The sequence below is a fragment of the Triturus cristatus genome, chromosome 1_1 (genome assembly GCF_964204655.1).
Source record: "Triturus cristatus chromosome 1_1, aTriCri1.1, whole genome shotgun sequence".
NCBI lineage: Eukaryota > Metazoa > Chordata > Amphibia > Caudata > Salamandridae > Triturus > Triturus cristatus.
In genome coordinates this window covers 143464312-143484746 of record NC_140579.1, presented here as the reverse complement: position 1 = coordinate 143484746, position 20435 = coordinate 143464312, and the positions used below count along the sequence as shown (strand labels likewise).

General features: G+C 52.0%; 1 protein-coding gene across 11 annotated transcripts in view; it reads right to left on the bottom strand.

Annotated features, from left to right (window-relative positions):
- Positions 1-20435, bottom strand: part of LOC146869855 (uncharacterized) — a 164924-nt gene that overhangs the window by 88241 nt on the left and 56248 nt on the right. The gene's annotated exons all lie outside the window — the stretch shown is intronic.

Here is a 20435-nt window from a genome sequence, read left to right as displayed (position 1 = left end):
ATCTCCCCCGGGGCCCTTGTGAGACACCCGAGTGCTAACCCAAATATCCGCCTCCTCCGCAAGCTCACGGGGATCAGTCAGTTTGCGGTCCACCAGATGTTGGCGCATCTCCGGAAAACATTTATCCAATAGGTGCTCTCTCAAAAATAGGTTGTTCAAGCCCTCATAATCATGCACCTCGCTGCCACGCACCCAACTATCCAGAGCCTTGCGGGCATAGTCAAAAAAATCTACCCAATTTTGCGTGGACAGCTTATGGCTGCCAAGGAACTTCTGGCGATACCGTTCTGGGTTGAGGCCAAACTTCTTAAGTAGCGCCTTCTTCATGGGGATATACCTGAATTGGTCCGCCTTCTCTAGGTACAGGAGGGTGTCCCTGACATTGGGAGGTATGTATTGGTACAGGCCACCTCCCCAGGATCTTTCATGCACCCCATGGGCTGTCAAGGCCACCTCATACGCCTCCAACCACTTGGCGATGTCATCCCCCACAGTGTAACTCGCAATCACATCTTTGGGTACATAAAACTTAGGCCCATGTAGAGCCTCTGGTACGCTGCCACCATTAGCATTCCCTGGTGCACCTAACTGCAATGCTCGCAGCTCCAACTCCTTAAGCTGAACCTCGTGCGCCAGATTCTTCTCTTCCATTGCAAATCTCCTACCTTCCCTTTCTCTCTCCCTCTCGTGGTCCATCTTGGCAAGCTCCCACCTCAATTTCCTCTCCTCCCTCCTGTCCTCATATTCTTCCGGCGACGCACTCCTCCTAGACCCTACACTACTGCCTGCCCCGGAACGTCTCCCTGGTAGCAAGTTTTCAGTAACATCAATATGCAGTAGGTCTAGCTCTTCCTGTGCGCCCGTCTCCTGCGGTGCGCCCTGCCCCTCCTGTCCCCCATCCCCTCTCCCCTCTCGGTGGGCCTCTACCCATGCCCTCAAGGCTGCACGGAGCTCCTCTCCTTTGGCTCTCCGCCCACCAGGCACCCCCATCCCCTGACAGAATTCTCTCAGCTGCCTCACTGTATACTCTTCAAGGTTGGCTAGCTGGAACTCCATTTTGACAGGTGAGGACCCAGATATCAAAGGGAAGGACACTAGGACGTAGGCAACAGTATCGGGTTAAAACCGGACTCCGCTCACTCAATTTAGACAGTGGGGGGGGGTCAATTGATGCAGCTCGCATACACAATAGGCGTCCAATTGCGGCGCCCACCGTCTCACTGGAGGGTGCTGTATAGCCACAGGTCCTGATCCCACCGTTCGCCAACAATGTAGGAACTGGGGTCACCAGTCCCCCTGGGGGTAGCTTGGCGCGAGCAGGTAGGCCCCCGAAAGCTTAGGTGTAAAGTGACCATACAGCACACACATCCACTGAGACAGGAAACGCACGCAATGACTGACACCACACCAGTGAGTTTGAGTAAAAATCAAATAGCTTTTATCAGGTAATTAACAATCCCGGTATTCATCAAAGCCTTTGATGGGAAATAAATATGGCATTCCATTAGAGCATTTCTTGGCTTTTCATTAGAGCATTAAACATGGCATTTCAGTAGAGCATTAAACATGGCATTTTATTAGAGCGCTAAATATGGCATTTCATTAGAGCGTTAACCATGGCATTTTATTAGAGCGCTAAACATGGCATTTCATTAGAGCGCTAAACCTGGCATTTCATTAGAGCATTTCAGCAAGAATAAGCATGGCACTTCATCAGGGCATTTCAGTAAGAATGAACATGTCATTTTTTTTGATAACCAAGTTTTTATTATTTTCAGTGACACAACAAAAGAAACATTGAGCCTGTCGAGCCGCCACTGTACAAACGCACAACACAATACCACACCACCCCCCCGCCCCGCCCAAAGCCCCCCCCCCCGCCTCCTCCCCCCAGGAACCACATCCTCATAAGACATTGCCCAACCATTTCCCCCAGATCCTACGGTATTTCTTAAGGCAACCCCGCGCCTGATAGAGGGTCCGTTCCTGTGCCGCACACCAGTCCACTCCAGCACTCCATTTGGCCAGGCTAGGCGGTTGTGGGTGCTTCCAGGCCGCCGCAATATCCCTTTTTGCCACCATTAATGCTGTCATAAGGAACAGCTTCTCAGCACGTGTGCCATCGAGATCATCAGTGATGCCCAGAAGAGTGTGCCTAGGGTTATGTGGCACCACCCAGCCCAAGACCTCCGTAATATCGGCTTCTATGCCCCTCCAGTAGCCCCCCAAATCCGGACACGACCACACCATATGAATAAAGTCGGCCGGGCCAAAACCGCAGCGGGGGCAGGCCGCGTCGGCGGAGAGGCCCGCACGGTGCAGACGAGCCGGTGTGAGGTAGGCAGTATAAAGATAGTAAATTTGAATAAGCCTCAATTTGGCGGAGGCCGTCACCAGCCTGGGGGCCATAAGGGCATCCCGCCAGGTGACCTCGTCCAGGGGACCCACCCACACCTCCCACCGTTCCTTCAGATCGTCCCGGGCCGTGGGGGTGTTGTTAATAAGAGAGCGGTGTATTCAGGATATGCCCCCCCTCCCCAGGTTGCCCAGCATGACCTGCGCCTCTGGGGGACTGTGGTCCGGCAGCCGAACGTCCAGAGGAGTGTAGGTGCGTATGGCGTGTCGCAGTTGGAGGTACTTATAAAATTGAGAGGAGTGGAGGGAGAAGCGCGCCTGCAGTTCCGAGTACGAGCATATGCGTCCCCCCCGCCAGACGTCCCCCAGCTGGGAAATGCCGAGCAGGTCCCATGATTTGAAACCCTCCAGAGCCGCAACGTCTCTCAGCCACGTCCCCTGCCAGAGGGGAGTGGCGCGAGTCAGCCTCCCAGTCCATTGGGTATGGCGAAGCGCCGCTCGCCAGGTCAGGAAGACCGCTTTGGTGATGTCTGGGCAGGAGGCGGGGATGGGGGCGCCATACAGGCAGTCTAAAATGCAGGGGAAACCCAGGTCCTCCAATTCCACCCTGTAGGCCGGATCGGACCATCCCCCTCCAAACCAATCATGAATGACCAGGAGGCGGGTGGCCAAATAGTAGAGGTAAAGGTTGGTCATGCCGAGCCCGCCATCAAAGGTGGGGAGGCGACACGTTGACAGGGCCAACCTCGGTCTCCCACCACCCCAGAGAAACCTAGTCGCCAACCCGTCCAGCTCGCGGAACCAAGGCCTCGGGAAGGACACGGGAGTGTTCTGCAATACATAAAGGAACCGGGGGAGAATCATCATTTTGTAAAGCGCCACCCTCCCCAGTGGATTGAGCGGGAGCGACTGCCATCGCGCCAGATCCACCTTGGCTTTCTTGACCAGGGGGGCCACATTGAGAGCCCAGCTCAGTTCCGGGAGAAGAGAGACCCAGATGCCCAGGTACTTGAAGGACAACCGACGGAGGGGAATATTGTCCTGCCAGTCGAAGCACTCCCGGGAGGGGTGCAGAGGCACAAGAACCGATTTTTGCGGGTTTAAATAAAGGCCGGAGGCGCGGCCGAAGCGGCTCAAAATATGAAGCGCCCGGGGACCCGAGCGCGCCGGGTCACTAAGATACAGCAGAACGTCGACCGCGTAAAGAGCTATCCTGTCCGACACACGGCCCGGCCACTCCCAGCCCTGAAGAAGAGGATCCGCTCGGACCAGGGCAGCAAGGGGCTCCATTGCAAGAGCAAAAAGGAGGGGCGACAGAGGGCACCCCTGCAGCGTTCCCCGGCCAATCCGAAAGGGCCTCGACAGTGCCCCGTTAACCAGCACTCTGGCGCGAGGGCGCGCGTAAAGGACCCGCACCATACCAACGAACTTGGGGCCAAAGCCCATGTGGGTCAGGACCTCAAAGAGATAGTGCCACCCAACCGAGTCGAAGGCCTTCTCGAAATCAGCAAGGAGAAGGGTGAGATACGGAGAGATGCGCTGGCGGTGAGCCAGGGCCACGTGAAGACGACGAAGGCAATGGCGAGCGCCACGGTCCGGCATGAAACCGCATTGGTCCGGGTGCACCAGGCATGACAGAAAGGGCCGGAGCCTCTGGGCCAGGACCGCCGCATAAAGTTTAATGTCAGTATTGATAAGAGAGATCGGCCGGTATGCCGACTGATCGCAAGAAGGCGGCGTAGACTTGGGCAGGACCACGATCGTGGCTATGTCGGCTTCCGGAGGGAAGGAGCCATTCTTGATCGCCTCAGCGTAGAGGGCACCCAACCGTGGGACCAGGTGGTCCTTGTAGGTGGCATAGAACTCCTCGGGGAAGCCGTCCGGACCCGGAGTTTTCCCCGCGGACGTGCGCCCTATCGCATCCCCAATTTCCTCAGGGGAAATGGGCACCTCCATACTCTCCCAGTCGCTGGACCGAAGACGGAGAAGCCGTAGGTTACTAGCGGCAAGCAGTGAAGCCAAGGAGAGGTCCGACACCCGGGCCCGATATAGCTGCGAGTAATACTGAGCGAAGGCGTCCGCGATTGCCGCGGAGGAAGATTGGAGCAGGCCGGCAGAGTCAACCACCGCCGGGATGATGCGCGAGGCCCTGGGGTAAGTGGCTAGCCGATGCAGCAGCGCACCATTCTTATCGCCCCACCCATATACCCTCGCCACCGAGGATTGCCAGAGGAGCTTAGCCGCATCGAGCGACCGTTGACGAATCTCCTCCCTCAAAAGTCGCAGTTGCCGAGTCCCGGCCAGATCCCCGGTCCCAGAGAGGGACTGCTCCAGACGTAGCGCCTGGGCCTCACAGGCAGTGAGCTGCTGGATTTGCGCCCGGCGGTGCCGCACCACCTGTGCCTTGGCCGCCCCCCTGACGGTGGCCTTACAGGCCTCCCACAGGGTACCTGCCGAGGAGACCGACCCGTCGTTATCGGTAAAATACTGCGTCAGTGCGGACCCCACCTCCCTACGGAGCTTCCTATCCTGGAGGAACCAGGCGTTGAGGCGCCACATCTGGCGGGCCTCACGAGGTGGGGTGCCCAGACCCAGGAGGACTGGAGAGTGATCGGAAATCCCCCTGGGAAGGATGCGGACGTCCTGGATGCCTACACAGTCGGCGGGGGGGACAAAGATCGCATCAATACGTGCGTGGGTGTGATGGGCCGCCGAGGTGTGAGTATACTGCCGTGCGCGTGGGTGCCAGATCCGCCACGCATCACATAAGCCCTGGGCCTCTGCCTAACTCGCCATCTGCTTTGCTCGCGCGGCGCGGGGCGCCGAAACCGGACCCGAGGAGTCGAGCAGCGGAGCCGAGACAGCATTGAAGTCCCCCCCCAGAACAATAGCGCCCGGTGGGAGAGTGGTCAGTAACGATGCGGCGCGAGATAGAGCCTGAGATAGCCCGGTAGGCGGCGCATAGAGTGACAGGAGACTGAGCGGCCGACCCTCAAGCGTGCCACAAACGGCAATCCCCATCCCGTGGGGGTCGTGAATCGCCCGGGTAAGCACAAAAGGGAAGGAGCGGCACAATAGGATGGCGACCCCCCGCGATCCGCGCGAGAACCCCGAGTGCCATACCCGGTCGTACCCGTAGCGCGCCAGAAAGGGACATTTCTCGCCAAGCTGGTGGGTTTACTGAAGCAAGAGCACATCAGCCTCCGCGCGCTGGGCGTACTTAAGGACGGCGGTGCGCTTGAGTCTATCTAGTAAGCCGTTCACGTTCCAGGACAGGACGCGCACCTGAGCCGTAGAGGCTAGTTCATCCATGGTAGTGGCGGGAACGAAGCACGTTGGGAATGGAGTGGCCAGGGGAAGCCAGGGCTACGGATCTCTCGCTAGGGGAAGCCAGCGGGCAGCGCAGGAGGGCAATTGACGGCGGCGCCTGTGTTGGTGGCGGCATGAAGAAGCGCGGCATCACACGAAGTGAGATGCTGCAGAGGAGGCTCAAAGAAAAACAGACCCAAACCAAACAAAACAGTCCCCCAAGGAGGAACAACCCACAAACAGCAAACCCCAACCCCCCACCCCCCACCCTACACTTCAAGAACGGAAGCATCTGTCGCCCTAACTAAACCAACAATTACAAGACCCCAAGCCTAAGCGCTCGGGTGTAAAGAGCGTGGTGGACCCCTCCTGAAGCACGGATTTCCAGTGTCTCGTCCCAGGTTGCTGCGGGAAAGCGTGAGGTTGCAGAGCCCCCCACCCCCGCCACCCGGCAGGGACGCCGCCTCCCCCTGTGGATGTATGAACAAACTGTAAGTCATATAGCAGGACTGCGGGAGAGGTCTGACAAGTCAATTTGCACATTGAGGGGAGTTTGAGACCCGGCCGGACGAGGCGACAGACGGCGCCGGGACCCCCCAACCGCATGGGATGATGTGCCAGAAGAGGCCGAAGAGTCCCTCACCCGTCTCCCAGATGTACTCTCAGACCGGGTCCGGGCCGTCACTGCACCCTGGCGTTGTCTCGAGTGCGTGCGTTTCCTGCGCCGCGGTCGCTGCGACCCAGCTGCACCGTGGCCCCGGGGCACAGGATTGGAGGACGTCTCACCGGGTTGGCGCAGGGGTCGTTCCTCAGTGAGCCATGTCCAAGCCGCCCTGGGAGTGTCAAAGAACAGTGTCGTGTTCTGGAAAACGACACGTAGGCGGGCCGGGAATTGGAGCTGGTATTGAAGGCCCAGGGAACGCAGCTTTTGCTTGACCTCCGTGTAGGAGCGGCGTTGCTCCTGGACCTCCCGGGTGTAATCCGGGAAGACCATGATGGTGTGGTTGTTGAAAGTCAAAGGGCCACTCACCCGCGCCTCCCGCAGGATAGCGTCTCTGTCCCGAAAGTTGAGGATCCTAAGAATGAAGGGGCGCGGGGGGCTCCCACCGGAGGTTTGGCCGCCAGCGACCGGTGCGCCCGCTCCACCACAAACCAGGTCGACAGACCGGCCGCCGGCATCCAGGACTTGAACCACGTTTCGAGGAAGTCATTTGCGCGGCCGGACTCGACCCCCTCCGGAAAGCCCACCAGGCGAAGGTTGTTGCGACGGGCGCGATTTTCGGCGTCTTCTGCCCGCCTGTGCAGTTCCTTGGAGTGGGTCGTGAGCTCCCGGACCTGGTCCTGTAGCAAGCGAATGTCATCTTCCGCCGTAGAGATCCGGGATTCCGTTTCGGTAATGCGAGCCGTGGCGTTGCGGAGGTCCTGCCGCATCGACCTTCACCTCCCCAACCATCCCCTCCAAGGATGTGCGAGAGGCCTCGATGGCCTGGAGGATGACGGCCAAGTCTTTGTTCGGGGCCGGCGCCCCCCCTCCACCCGCACCCGGCGTGTCCGAGTTGGCGAATTGATCAATCCGCGTCTGGTGGGACGCCGCCGGTGGTTTGGAGCCCTTTTCTTTGCCCATGTTGGATCCAGGGGGCACGTGCCGGCCCCAGGGGTGGGCGCAGTGGACCGTCAGGCGGCCCCCACCCGCCAAGCGGAGCCGCCCCCTGCACCAGGCCAGAAATGTCCAACGCGCAGGCCCAGGGCTCCAGAGGACGCCGTGTCCACTCAAGGTCCGGTTCCGACGGATCAGGCACAGCGCCGGGGGGGACAGTCAAGGTGCGGGAGGGGGAGGACCCCCCGGCCAGCAGCGGCCCCCGGGTAGCAGTGCAGGGCAGGAGAGGTCCGGTACCGTCGTCCTCGCGGGCCAGCACCGGAGGCGCCAGGGACCGTCCCCGCTCCAGGCACAGCAGATGTCCACAGGGTCCGTGGGGGCCACGCCACACCCAGGGCGACCAGAGAGGATGGCACCAGGACAGGTCAGCAGGGGTCCAGGGGGGGCCCGCCCCCTTTTAGGCAGCGTCGGCCCAGCACCAGGAAATAGCAGGCATCAGCAGCGGCGAGGCCAGAGTCAGCCCCTCAAGCAGTCCCACGCAGCTCGGGCCGAGCCGCCCGCCGGACAGGGCCGCCTCACCACCGGGGGGCGCTCACCGTCCGCCGCCCCCCCCAGCTCACCCAAGCTCACCCAAGGCCCGGCACCAGCCCAGGCTCCTCTCCGCAAGTCCTCTGGTCCCCGGCCGGCCTCCGGCGGCCTCGCGGCCTTCGCCCCTCGTGGTGCGCTGGGGGCTCGATTAGGGGACACTGCCGTCTGCAGAACCAGTTGGGCGCGTCTCGGCTAACGGTGCAGCTCACGGGCTGTATATCTCGGCTCCCGCTGCAGGAATTCGGCCGAAAATTGCACCGGGGACAGGGCAGCAGCTCCTCAGCACTCGGCGGTCATCAGGGGACACCTGGGACAGCCCCAACGGATGTAGGGCGGATGCGAGGGGTCAAGCATCCAGGAGCCTCACCTCAGCGCGGCCATCTTGGCTAGCGCCACCTAGCGCTCTCCATGAACATGTCATTTAAGGCAACTAATCAACGTTAGGCAGGAATAAAACCTTCTGGCAGGTAGGGGTAAACATTTCCTCCAATCTGAGTAGCATTAGCAATATCCTTAGGCCCAAAATAACCTGCACGTCAGGTAATCGATCAGCCCTTCATAGGGCAGGAGTTAACAGAGCCATGGACCGGTTTATTCCCCGTTCCTGGGGCAAGTGGGGGCCAACAGGGCCCAACGATAGACTTCCCCGGGGGAGGGTCGAACTCCGGGCCTTTCTCTGGCCTTCCGCCCTCCTCCCCGGGGGTTACCTGATCCTTCGGCCTCCTCTGGGCCCTTGCAGCGGTTCCAAGCCGGACGGGGGGCTCGCTCTCCTTGGAGCCCCTCCCGCCAGCCGTGTGCACTTCCCGGGATGTCCGGGCTGAGAGGGGGCTCCTTGGCAGGCTCTGAGGGGAGCAAAGCGGCTTGGGGCCTCCGGCGGGTCTTGGGGTGGCCGGGGGCGCTGCGCTTTCTTAGGGATCGGTCCCGGGCCCTCCCAGGGCTCCTGGGGCCCAGGGACCGCCTGTGGTGATCTCAGCAGAGGCGCGCCCGCAGCCGCCAACAGCAGCGCGGCCTGCGGGGGCGCGGCCTCCCGATCAGACAGGAGCGCGGTGGGGGCGGAGTCCAGGAGGACGCCCCCGTCACGGGATGCAGGCAGCAACCTCAGGGCCTGGCGCGGCCTACTTTCGATTCCGGCGGTCCTCTCTTCACCGAGGGCCATCGCAGGGGACAACCAGCCACTGGGCCCACGCCTGGGGGGCGCCCCGGTCACGACGGCGATGGCGGGGCCTCGCTCCTCCCCGGGGGCCCTGGAGATGACGGCGGAGCCAGGCTGCAGTGATGAGTTTGGCTACAGCGCCTCAGGGGAGCAGGGCAGGCCAGGCAGGGCAGGCCACACACGACGGTGGCAAATCAGTTCAGGGGGCCCCAGGTAGAGTCAGGGAGCGCAGGGGTGGTACAGCGCTAATACCTGGTCGATCCCCCAGCAGTCCTGAGGAAAATTTTAGGGTCTTCTCGGCGCTTGCTGGTTCCTGCGCCCTTAGTAGTTGGTTTCTTGAGGGAGGGGGGGTTGAGTTGGTGACTGAAGGCAGGTTAGTCAGTCTCTGCAGGTCGTCCCTGGGTTCCCCTCCCGCCGGGCCAGATCAAGGGCAAAAACACAGGGAAAGACCAACCTAGGGCTGACAGGTCTAACACGCGTCCCCCCCAGCCAAAAGTGGGGAGAGCTACCCAACCTCTAGGGAGTTCTCGTCGCTAAGGCGGAAAAACCGGGAGAGACCGTCAGCATCGGCGTGGTCAACTCCGGGCCGATGTTCCACTCGAATGTCCATCCCCTGTAGGGAAATGGACCACCTTAGCAACTTCGGATTTTCGCCTCTCATCTGCATGAGCCAGCAAAGGGGTCGGTGGTATGTCTGAATCAGGAAGTGAGAGCCAAAAAGGTATGGCCTCAACTTCTTCAGAGCCCAGACCACAGCGAAGGCTTCTCGCTCGATGGTACTCCACCGTTGTTCCCGGGGGAGGAGTCTTCTAGAGATAAAGGCCACAGGTTGGTCTTGGCCGTCGTTGTTCAGTTGCGAAAGCACAGCACCTATGCCGTGCTCAGAGGCGTCCGTCTGCACGATGAATTCCTTCGTGAAGTCAGGTGTTGCAAGCACCGGAGCGGTGCACATCGCGTGCTTCAGGGTCTCGAATGCCTCTTGGCAAGCAGCCGTCCAGATCACTTTTCGTGGCTGCTTCTTGGACGTCAACTCCGTCAAGGGGGCTACAATGGTACCATACCCCTTGATAAAAACCGGCGGTAATAGCCAGTGAGGACGAGGAAAGCTCGGACCTCAGTTTGGGTTTTGGGGGGCTCCCAAGCCATGATGGTCTCAATATTGGCCTGGTGGGGTTGCACCTTACCCCCGCCCACCAGGTGTCCCAGGTAGACGACAGATCCCTCTCCAATCTGGCACTTGCTAGCCTTGATGGTTAGGCCAGCACGTTGCAGAGCCTGTAGCAACTCCTGGAGGTGCTGCAGATGGTCCTCCCAGGTGCTACTGAAGACAGCTATGTCATCCAGATATGCCGCTGAGAAGGACTCCAGGCCAGACAGCACCTGGTTCACCAACCGCTGGAAAGTGGCCGGAGCATTCTTGAGCCCGAAGGGCATCACCCTAAATTGAAAGTGGCCCTCGGGGGAGAGGGGGGGGAGGGTTCTTGAAGGAGGGGGGGGGGGTTGAGTCGGTGACTGAAGGCAGGTTAGTCAGTCTCTGCAGGTAGTCCCTGGGTTCCCCTCCCGCCGGGCCAGATCAGTAGGATAGTCCAGTGTTCCTCACACAGCTTGGAAGGCAGCACCTAAGCCCTGTCACTCCCAGTGGTATAGGTCCTTGACTAGGCCCTACCGCCTAAGTCTCCTGCGTAGGTTCCCCCAGGTCAGCGTCGCCCCAACTGACTGGGGCCTGTGGCAGCCATGTTGGGAGAAGAGAGCACCTGCACCTTAGCATTGATTAGCAATGGGAAGGCGCTCGGAGACCTACGGCCAACGAAAAAGAGGGTGGAAAAAATGAGGCAAGGGCAAAAACACAGGGAAAGACCACCCTAGGGCTGACAGGTCTAACACAATGCCTTTTACCACCTTGTGCCAAAACCTTCGTACTTAATTGAGAGATGTGAGGTAAATACAATTTTGCGAAACTAGCATTTCAAGATATGTGTAATGAGGGACCTTTTATTGCTCCATACATCCTACTTTCCAACTAAAAGCAGCTTGTTTCTTCCCCTTTGACATAACAAACGTTTTACTATTGAGAACTTTTATTTTTAGAAAATGAATTTTCAAGTACAGTGATAATGCATCGATTTAATATGTATGTATCCAAACTCAGGGAGACTTTTCTAGTATTTCTGAAAATTAGGGCAAAATGTAGATTTTTCATAGCCTGATGGGCTAAAAATCTGGGTTTTATTAAAGACACGGAGGCTAAGATTAAGCAAATCTCCTTTATTGCCAGTTCACAGCAGCAAACATTGAAGAATATAGAACTTCAATAGCATTCTAACATGCTATAAAGTCCCCTCGAAAGCAGCCTTCTTCCTTCTGCCGGTGCTGCAAACAAGACCATTCCAAAAAAACATATTCCTCTGTATTCAACATTTCGTCATGAAAAATCCCAAGTGGAGGTAACTTCTTATTCTGAAAGAACAAAACATTGAAGACATCAACAAACCCATTTCTCCGCCCAGTCGATATGCCTTCCTTGTTCCAGGAGCCAATGATACAGAAATGAGTAGGAAAGCGTCTGGCGAAAGACCAGGGATTCGCTACTGTCTCCTGAAATCTTCCAGGCCATTAGAACCAGTAGCCCTTGTTCTACTAGAGGATGTGGCTCTCCTTCTTGGCCTAGGAGTATTTCCCTGAATGATGGTGTTAGAATGGGGAAGTCTAAAGTAATTTCTAGCATGATTGGGAACCAGGCCTGTGACCTCCAAAGGGGTGTTATTACCACCATGGTCTGCCCGCACTGTCGTGCGTGGAGGAGTAGTCGTGTCAGCATAGCAAATGGAGGGAAAGCATAAGGTGCTAACCCCTTCCAATCTTGGAGGAAGGCATCTATCCACTGAGGCTTAGGGTCCAGTCTCCAGCTGAAGAAATTCCTCAGCTGTGTGTTTAGTCTGTCCACAAAGAGGTCTGTCCCGAGGGACTCCATTTCGCTTGGATAAATAGGAATATTTCTCTGCCTAACCTCCAATTGCTGGAGTCCTTGAAATTCCTGGAAAATCAGTCCGCTACACCATTGCTTAAACCAGGAATATGTTCTGCTACAACCGAAAGTTCTTTGCTCAAGCAATATCCCCAGAAACCCTTCGCTAGATCTGCAAGTCCTTTGGAGTGAGGTCCTCCCAACTTGTTGACATATCTCACTGCTGATACATTGTCCATGCAGAGCATCAGGCAACATCTTAATAATTTCTGGGTAAAGCAACAAACTGCAAATTCTAAGCAATTGAGGTGCAACACTTTCCCTTGTTCTGTCCAGCATCCCCATTTATGAGTTGCCACATCTCGCACCCCATCCTTCTAAACTCGCGACCGATTCTATTATTATCTCCCCAAAAATGGCCCTGCATTCTTGAGCCGCCACAGAAGTTTCTTGCTTGAGTCTTGGTCTAAAGACAACATCTGGGAGTAGGACTGTGTTGCTCTCATTGTCCTTGCATTGAGTCTTTGGAGGGCCCGGTAGTATAAGGGACTTGGGTAAATTGCTTGGATCGTAGAGGACAAGAGACCCAGGATCGTTGCGAGCAGTGCTTAATTTGTAAAATGTTAAGTGCCAGGAGGCCACTGCAGCTTGCACCACCCATCGCCCCTGTCAACGCCGCCCAAACAACAACTAAACCATCTCTCTTGCATGTAAATGCAACAGTTCAGATTATTCCAGGTCCCCAAAGCTAAAAAGTATTGGTAATTTTTTAATGTATATTGTTTTCCTAAACAACTTTTATACTGCTCATCTCTAAATTACATGAGCAGAGGCACCTTGTGGCATACTGCCCTAAGTGTGGTGTTGATGATTAGGTGCCGGTCCCGAGCACCGGAAACCAATTAAGTGCCGGTGCTCAGCACCGGAAAGCTCCGGCTCAAATTAAGCACTGTTTGCGAGAAACCTTAGGGGGAATTCCTTTTTTCCTAGTATTTTTCTAAATTCCTTGCAGAGCTTCCTTAGCTTCTCCTCTGGTAACTTTAATTCTGTTCTGTGTCTACAACAGAGCCGAGGAATTGTGTTTCCTGGCTCGGTAACAGGCATGATTTTTTTTCTGTTTATGATAAAACCTAGGTGTTCTAATAAACGTATGGTCAGATCTGTATGATGGGAGACCACAGTTTTGGGCTGTGCCGTTAACAGAATATTGTCCAGGCATATTATAATTCTCACTCCCCTTTCTCTAAGCAGGCTGCCACGGGTCGGAGGACCTTGGTGAAGCACCAAGGAGCCAATGACAAGCCTAAGGGGAGACTGCAAAACTCCCAGAGTTTTCCCTCCCAAGTAAATTGGGGACATTTCTGATATGGTTCCCGGGCTGGAATGGTCAAATATGCATCCTTGAAGTCCAGCCTTGCCAACCAGTCCCCTTTTCTCAAGACGCCCCTTAAAGATGAACCCCTTTTATCTTGAAATGGTGATAAACTACCCATTTGTTTCGGACCTTCAGGTTTAAGCTGGTCTTAGACCTATTTTCCTTCTCCACAAGGAAGCTATTGCTAACAAAACCTAACTCTGATCCTTCTCTGATTGTCCCTTTGGCTAGCAAGTCTTTTACTTCCTGTGACACTAGGTTCTTGTCCTCCTGCAAAACACCATTTCCTGTGGTATCTTCATTTGGATAAGGGAATTCACAAACTCTATCTTGTATCCTTTGACTGTGCTCAGAACCCAGGGATCCTGTGTCACTTGATTCCAATTCCCACAAAATTGGGCCAGCCTGCCTCCCACCTCTATAGAGGTATATGAAAGGTCTTTCAAGACTCTTACCTGAGGAGAATCCTCTCTGCTTCCGGTCACCCCTGAAGGATCTCCCACTCATTCGCTGTCTTTGTGGGTAGAAGGTTTGGTGGCTGACGAAGGTTGATTGGGAAAATCTTGCGCCACGGTCCAGGAAGGTCTTGATGAGGCTTGGCCACAGCCGAGGAACGGACCCCGCGTTCTCCCGGTCCTGCTAAAAACCCTATCTTGGAACACTTTTTTTGATGTCCTTTTGGGACTTCTGAATGGAGCTAAACACCCCTACATATTTGGCCATTTCCCTTATGAAGTCATCTCCGAAGAGGAGGCCTCGAGAGACGGGTTACCATCCTTGTTGGCCAGTTCTACAAGTTCTGCCTCTATTTTCAATAGAATGCCCTTCCTTCTCTCATTTGAAATTGTAGTGTTTGCGTTTCCTAGCAGACAAATGGTCCTTTGAACCCATAGGTGTAGCTCCTTGGGGTCAAATGTGTGTGGCCAAGGTAGGCTACTTCGGCCATCAGTGGTCCAGTGATGTCGAGTAGACGATCCTGGCAAGACTTGAGGCTCTTATCAAGTCCTTTTTTAGGGTCCTTACCACCCTTAGCAATGAATGTCACCCCTTTGGGGTCAAGTTCTGGGGTCATCGCGACCTTGTCTGGGGGAGGGTCGTAGGCATTCTCATCGTAATCGAGATCTCATCTCCTTCGGGATCTCCCTTCTCAGCCAGAATGAAAAGTCCTCTCCAACATGCTGAGAAGGCACCCATTCGGGGAACAAGGGATGTTTGATCAGGAGAGGGTCAAAATATAGTATCCGAATTAATCTACAATGCCCATTTAAGATCCTGAGGCCTTACATGCCTCGTCAGAAGTTCCCATTCTCCTTACTTCCACCTCTTCGATATCTGTATCGAACACAGAAGAAAAGGAGAGTTCAGTCTGTGGTTCGAGGGCCTCAACACTATCCATGGGAATGAGAATCTCAGGGCCTGTTTCTTACCCATCTGTAGTGCCCAAGGCACCGTTCTTGTCACCGCCTAGTAAGCGTGAAAAGTCCTCCTTGGGGTTTTTGCCCCTTTTGGTAGGGTTCCTCCTGCCGCTCTCTTTTTTCCTGGGCCTTGCTTGCCCCAGCCGTTCCTACAGGCTGGTGTGTGCCTGTAACAGGCTGGCCACCCTATCTTGGAGAGAGTTTAAAAAAAAATGTATGGTTTCATCTAGAGACCCCCCTTACTTTGTCCATGGCCTTATTCACTAGATGTTCTATTTTATCTTCCATATTTAGCTCTATGGGTACTGTAGACATGACTGTATATGTAAAGTTAGGAAGTAGTTAAATTAATAAATGTCAGGGGGGCATTTTGCCCTTTTAAGCAAGATTAGGGAATCTGACAACCTGAGACGATCAGCTGTTCGGCAGGTGAGTCCAACTGTAACTCTTTATCTGTCACCTTGTATCTAACGCGGTGACCAAGCTGTTAAAATGGCTGCCATATTTATTTTTGTTAAAGAATCTCAACTAGGTAAAAAGGTGTTCAACACATGTGCGACGTGCGCGACCGCTTTCTTAGGTTCTTTGCTCTAAGGGCCGTACCCCCCTTCTCCCTTTCTTCCACTCTCTTCTTTTTTTTTTTATCAGGGGCTGATGTGCCACACCATCATTGAAGCCAGTCAAGCGTGGAGTGGTGTCTAGCAGTGTGGGAGAGGCCACGTTGACCGCGGACTTCATTCCTGAGTCCTCCGCTGCTATGGTAACCTATACGCAAAGCCGCTGGGGCTATGGGAGTCAGCCGGAATGCAGCGAGAAGACCTGTCCGTCTCCCAGGTAACCTTATCGCGGGACCGGCTTTCAAAGAAAGCCGGTCCTATTTAATAAATGATTTTCAGTCTGAAAGAGCCAAAAAATGGAACAAAGAAGGGGCGGGTGGTCAGCTTAAGTTAAGAGGCTGAGCCCCCATCACTTCCCTCACAAGGGTGGAAGTAATCAAAACATCCCTCAGGTTACAGGAAAAGGGTGGGGAAGGGACGTCCTAATTATAGGAATATAGGAAGTAAGAGGTAATATAAAGGGTATGAATACCTATGTAGGAGGGGTGTATGGGTATACAAAGTATAGACAATTAGAATCAGAGAGAAATATAGAGTACTTATCTTGTGAGCAGAAGCAACAAAGAAGAAAGAAGGCTGCATGTAAGTGACTTTATAGCTTGTTAGAATGTTGAGGAGATTTGCATAATGTTAGCCTCCATTTCATGCCATAACATCAAGTAGGTATAAAGGCAAGTGAAGTTGCACCAGAAGACATTCTTGCTTTAGGCCACTGATTCTGTGTATTCTTTTTTTGAGACTTTTATCTGCTCCATCATACACTACTCCAAGTGTTGGGATGTAATGCAATTAGGAGTTTTAGCCCCATTGGAATTTTTAGATCTGCCAATTGACAGGCCTATCGACCCGGTTTAAGGCTGTAGACAAGTACATAAATGCTGCATAAAAGGGCTCCTTCTTACACCTTTAATATATTTACCTCTTAAAATTGCATTACCACAATGTTTTCAAGGGGGGAATTTTTTTTCAAAAACCATATTCTACCAATGTTAATTTAACTCTGGCACCCATGTTTGCAGATGTTCAGAAGATATGTAGAAGAAACTTCCCTGTAGAGTCTCATAATGTAATTTATCTATAGCTCTGAGGAAAAGTCCTTGCCCCTTCTTTGTAAAGTGGCACACTAATACAACCCGCTCAAGAGTTTGGCATAGTGAAAGTAAAAAAACACATTTTAAAAGGGGATAGAAATGTTACCAATAAATTATTATACTTTAATACAATAATAGAGATTTCACCTGGACCAATCTCCATTCCTTACTTTCCTAATGTATGCAATATTTTTTCTGTATTTGTATGGAACATAGGAGATATGAATAAAGGCACTGGGGTACATTTAATATTGGCTATGTTTCCATTATCTGCGTAAAGACTTGTTATGTGTTCAACCCATATATTTTCAGGGCTAGTGATGGACTCTCTTTAGTTTTCATACTGATCACTACTGCTATAATTGCTAGAATTATTTTTACAATTTCTGTACTTAACAAAGATAATAGGTGATGACTACACTATATCTTTGTTGAATCTAATTTAACTTTTAGGATATTTTTGTATTTTCCTGTGAAGTTTCTTAATTTCCCAAACTCTTGTTGAAAGTAATTTAGGTTTCTAATAAGATTATTATTGTTAGACACTATAAAACCTTCTTGTTTAACAATGTATTTTCTGCCATTACTATGTTTCTCTTTTCATCTATATCTGACGCTATTCTTTACAAAATAAACCCACAAGTTTCTAACTCTCTAATCTCAACATTCTGGGTGACATTGTCCATGACCTCAATTATAGCAGCACAAACATCAACTATTGCTTTTTGGGATAAAAATAAACAGACTTTAAGGTTATAAATTAATGTTTTACTATGGCCTAATTTTTATTCTCTTGTTAACCTTTGTCATCCTCCTCCTTTATTACTTTTCTACCCCTAATTTTTACTTTTTACAATAGTGTGCTTCTTTGTGTTCATGTACTTTACATTTTTGTTTACATTTTTGCGTGTTTTTTGTGACTTTTTGACTTAGTTAATTCCTCCTTCTTTCCTTATTTCTTTCTTCTTTACTTTCCCTTCCTTTTCTTTCTTAGTTTATTTCCCCAGCCGGTGCCATGGCAGAGGGGCATCTTTCAATGCGGGTGGCGCCGCCGCCCAGGTGTGCAGCCCCGGGCGATCTTTGGAGAGGAGGAGGTTGCAGCACTAGTTTTTTTGTGAAGTGCCACTTCCTCACTATGCTGGCTGGCCAGGTAGTGGCTACCCCCTGCGGGAGCACCGGCGGCATTGAACGATGGTGCGCCGGTGTGTGCGGCGCACCAGCCATGTTCCTCACACCGCCCAGCTGCTGGTGCACCGCTGGGAGAACATTCTCGACCAGGAACAGGACCTGCTAGGCGTTGAGATTCCGGGGATCGGTGAGTATTAATTATTTGTTTTATTTGTGTTCTACAATGCTTTACGCTGGTATATTGTTGTGTGATCCAGTTTTTAGTTTCTGCTAGGCAGATGCCACTACCTAATCGCCTTCATCAGGCGCTCGCTTTGGCTGATTAATTAAGAAACCTTTGCAGACTCTTTCTTCTGTCACTATAATGAATCACTAAGTAGCGCGTTGTCTCTGTGACTTTGTTTATGTAGCTCATACAGTTCCAGGTTATTTAATTGAATTCACAGTGATGATGTGAAATATGCATCTATGCATTTCAAAAAAGGGAGACTGAGTTGACTCATTAAGGGTGTTGGGAAATGGGAATAGAATACAATCAAAGATCAATAACTGCAATTCATTAGTTCCAAATGTTGTTTTTGTTAAGGAGATTTGGAATATGGATTTAACGACAGTCGATAGACTCGAGTCGAAATAAACCAGTAGTACCATAGGTGATCTGTTCTGGCAACTGCGTTTGCTTTTCATAACACATTTTGTGGAGATTATTAACAGAATCACTAATCTATTTTTAATTATCTTCTTAATTTCTTTCATCAGCACCCAAGGGGAAGACGATGGACATTTCAGAGGGTCCGGGGCAAGCTGGTCAGCCGGCGTCGACCACCAGCGCCACTGTCGAGGGCTCTGCAGATCCCAGTAAGTCCTTTTATGATTGTTGTGGACTTCTTAGGGTAGAACCGTAGAATCTTGGGATATTTTGTCTATTGGAATGTTGGTGCTATCTATCGTGATTCGTGAAGATTCAGATAGCAGGCCCAAGTAAGCTAGTATTTTAAATAAAAAAATCGACCTGTATGTTTGCTCATAAGGCTTTCTTTTTCCTGCTTATGCCTAACTCACACAGTTCAGTTCACGAGACAGTGCCCATGGTAATCATGGACCACACCCCAACCCAGTGTAGTGTGCTGCAGAACCATTCATTGATACTTACAGTACACCATCAGTTTCCACTGACAGTGCAGCAAGGCTGGAGAAAACAGTATGAGGTCCCACTTGCATTGCATTTGCCACCCAACACCATGGGGTTTTATTGAGCGTTATTCCACGCCTGTCTTATCTAACTTTGTGAACTAATCAATCAAATACCCAGAGTCATATTTGAAAGATAAGTGCTAACTGAGCTGTAGTGCTGCATTGCTGATGTATTTGGGGTTGCGTATCTGGGATCTGAATTATGTGTAATGTTTTATATTCTAGCCATACAGAACATCGGTGTGCCACTGCAGGAGGAGCCGGCGACATCTCAGTTGCAGGGGGAGAAGCGGCAGCAGGGACGGGCACTGGAAAGGCACATATTTCTTGCAATTACTATGCTCACAAGCTATTGTCATGGTGTTGCTCATCGTCATCATCAAAAATGACTGTGAGGTGAACCCCTCCCTGCAGCTTTACCAGCTACAGCGGTGGTTGAGTTATTATGGACTATTCTATCTGCAATGCAACAAAATCTCACATAATGAGCTTTGTTGGCTTGAGGGAGACATGAAAGAACGGAAGGTAACTTGGAAGAAAAGAAATGGTATATGAGTGAAAAGGTGGGTGGGCCATTCTTGGCATGTCCCACATTTAATCAAGTGATACCCATGTGAAGTGATTCCGGAACATATATCATGGTTTCCCATAACAGATTAGTTAACACTTGTTCAGATTTTTCCCTTGTGAATTGAACCGTGACTGAATAAAGGATTATGAATCGATGATCAGTGTAGTGGCCTCTCTATTATATATAAAAAGCTCTACCCTATCAGTATAATCCCTCTACCCTACCCCCTGCATTAAAGAAAATCAAGTTTCCTTTCTGTGGTTCTTGCATAGCACATGAATTTGTTGGAAAACGTGGTGGCGGGCGAGGCCACAGAGTAAAGTGGGAGTAAGTGCATGATTTGATATCAAGTTTGGCATATGGGATATATAGTGACGAATGTGCCAAACAAAATCTATATAATCCATTCATTTACCTGTAGTGCAGTCCATTAGATTCATTTTCCTCAACGTATACTTATGGCAGACAGGATAATATATTATATCCACATTTCATACATGAGGTGTATGACTGAGGTTGTATCTTATTTATTATTCATCAGCCTCACTGGAGACAGGATAGAAAGAGAAATGCATTTGGCGAAGAGCAGGGCCATTGGAGTTAGATAATGGTCAACTACAGCCGCAGCCAGTAGCAAACTAGCAGAGGCGCTGGCTAGCAATGAGCAAGCCTCCATTACTTTAGCACCACATACAACTTGTACTCCATAATAGTGCAAAATGCCGTACTCATTAATGAGAAGTCATTTATTTTTCAACTCAAAGTGTCTGACTCTGTTTATAGTTATTTGAAAAGCCTTTAGAAGAAAAAAATAATCCAATCACTGATTTTTTAATGCTGTGATGTTATTCTCTGCCAGTCTGCCTGTTACTTTTCTTCCACACAGCCAGATTTTTTATGTTTGGCAACATGTGTGGGTAAAAAAAACCATAAAATTGGCCTTGTGATTCTCCTAATCATAATCATCACATCGAATAAATTTCAATGGCCCTAGGGGACCAGCAATGTACTGCTACTGTGCCACACTGTTATTTAAAACAATTGTTTTTTGCACAGAGCATTATTTTCAATTTGACT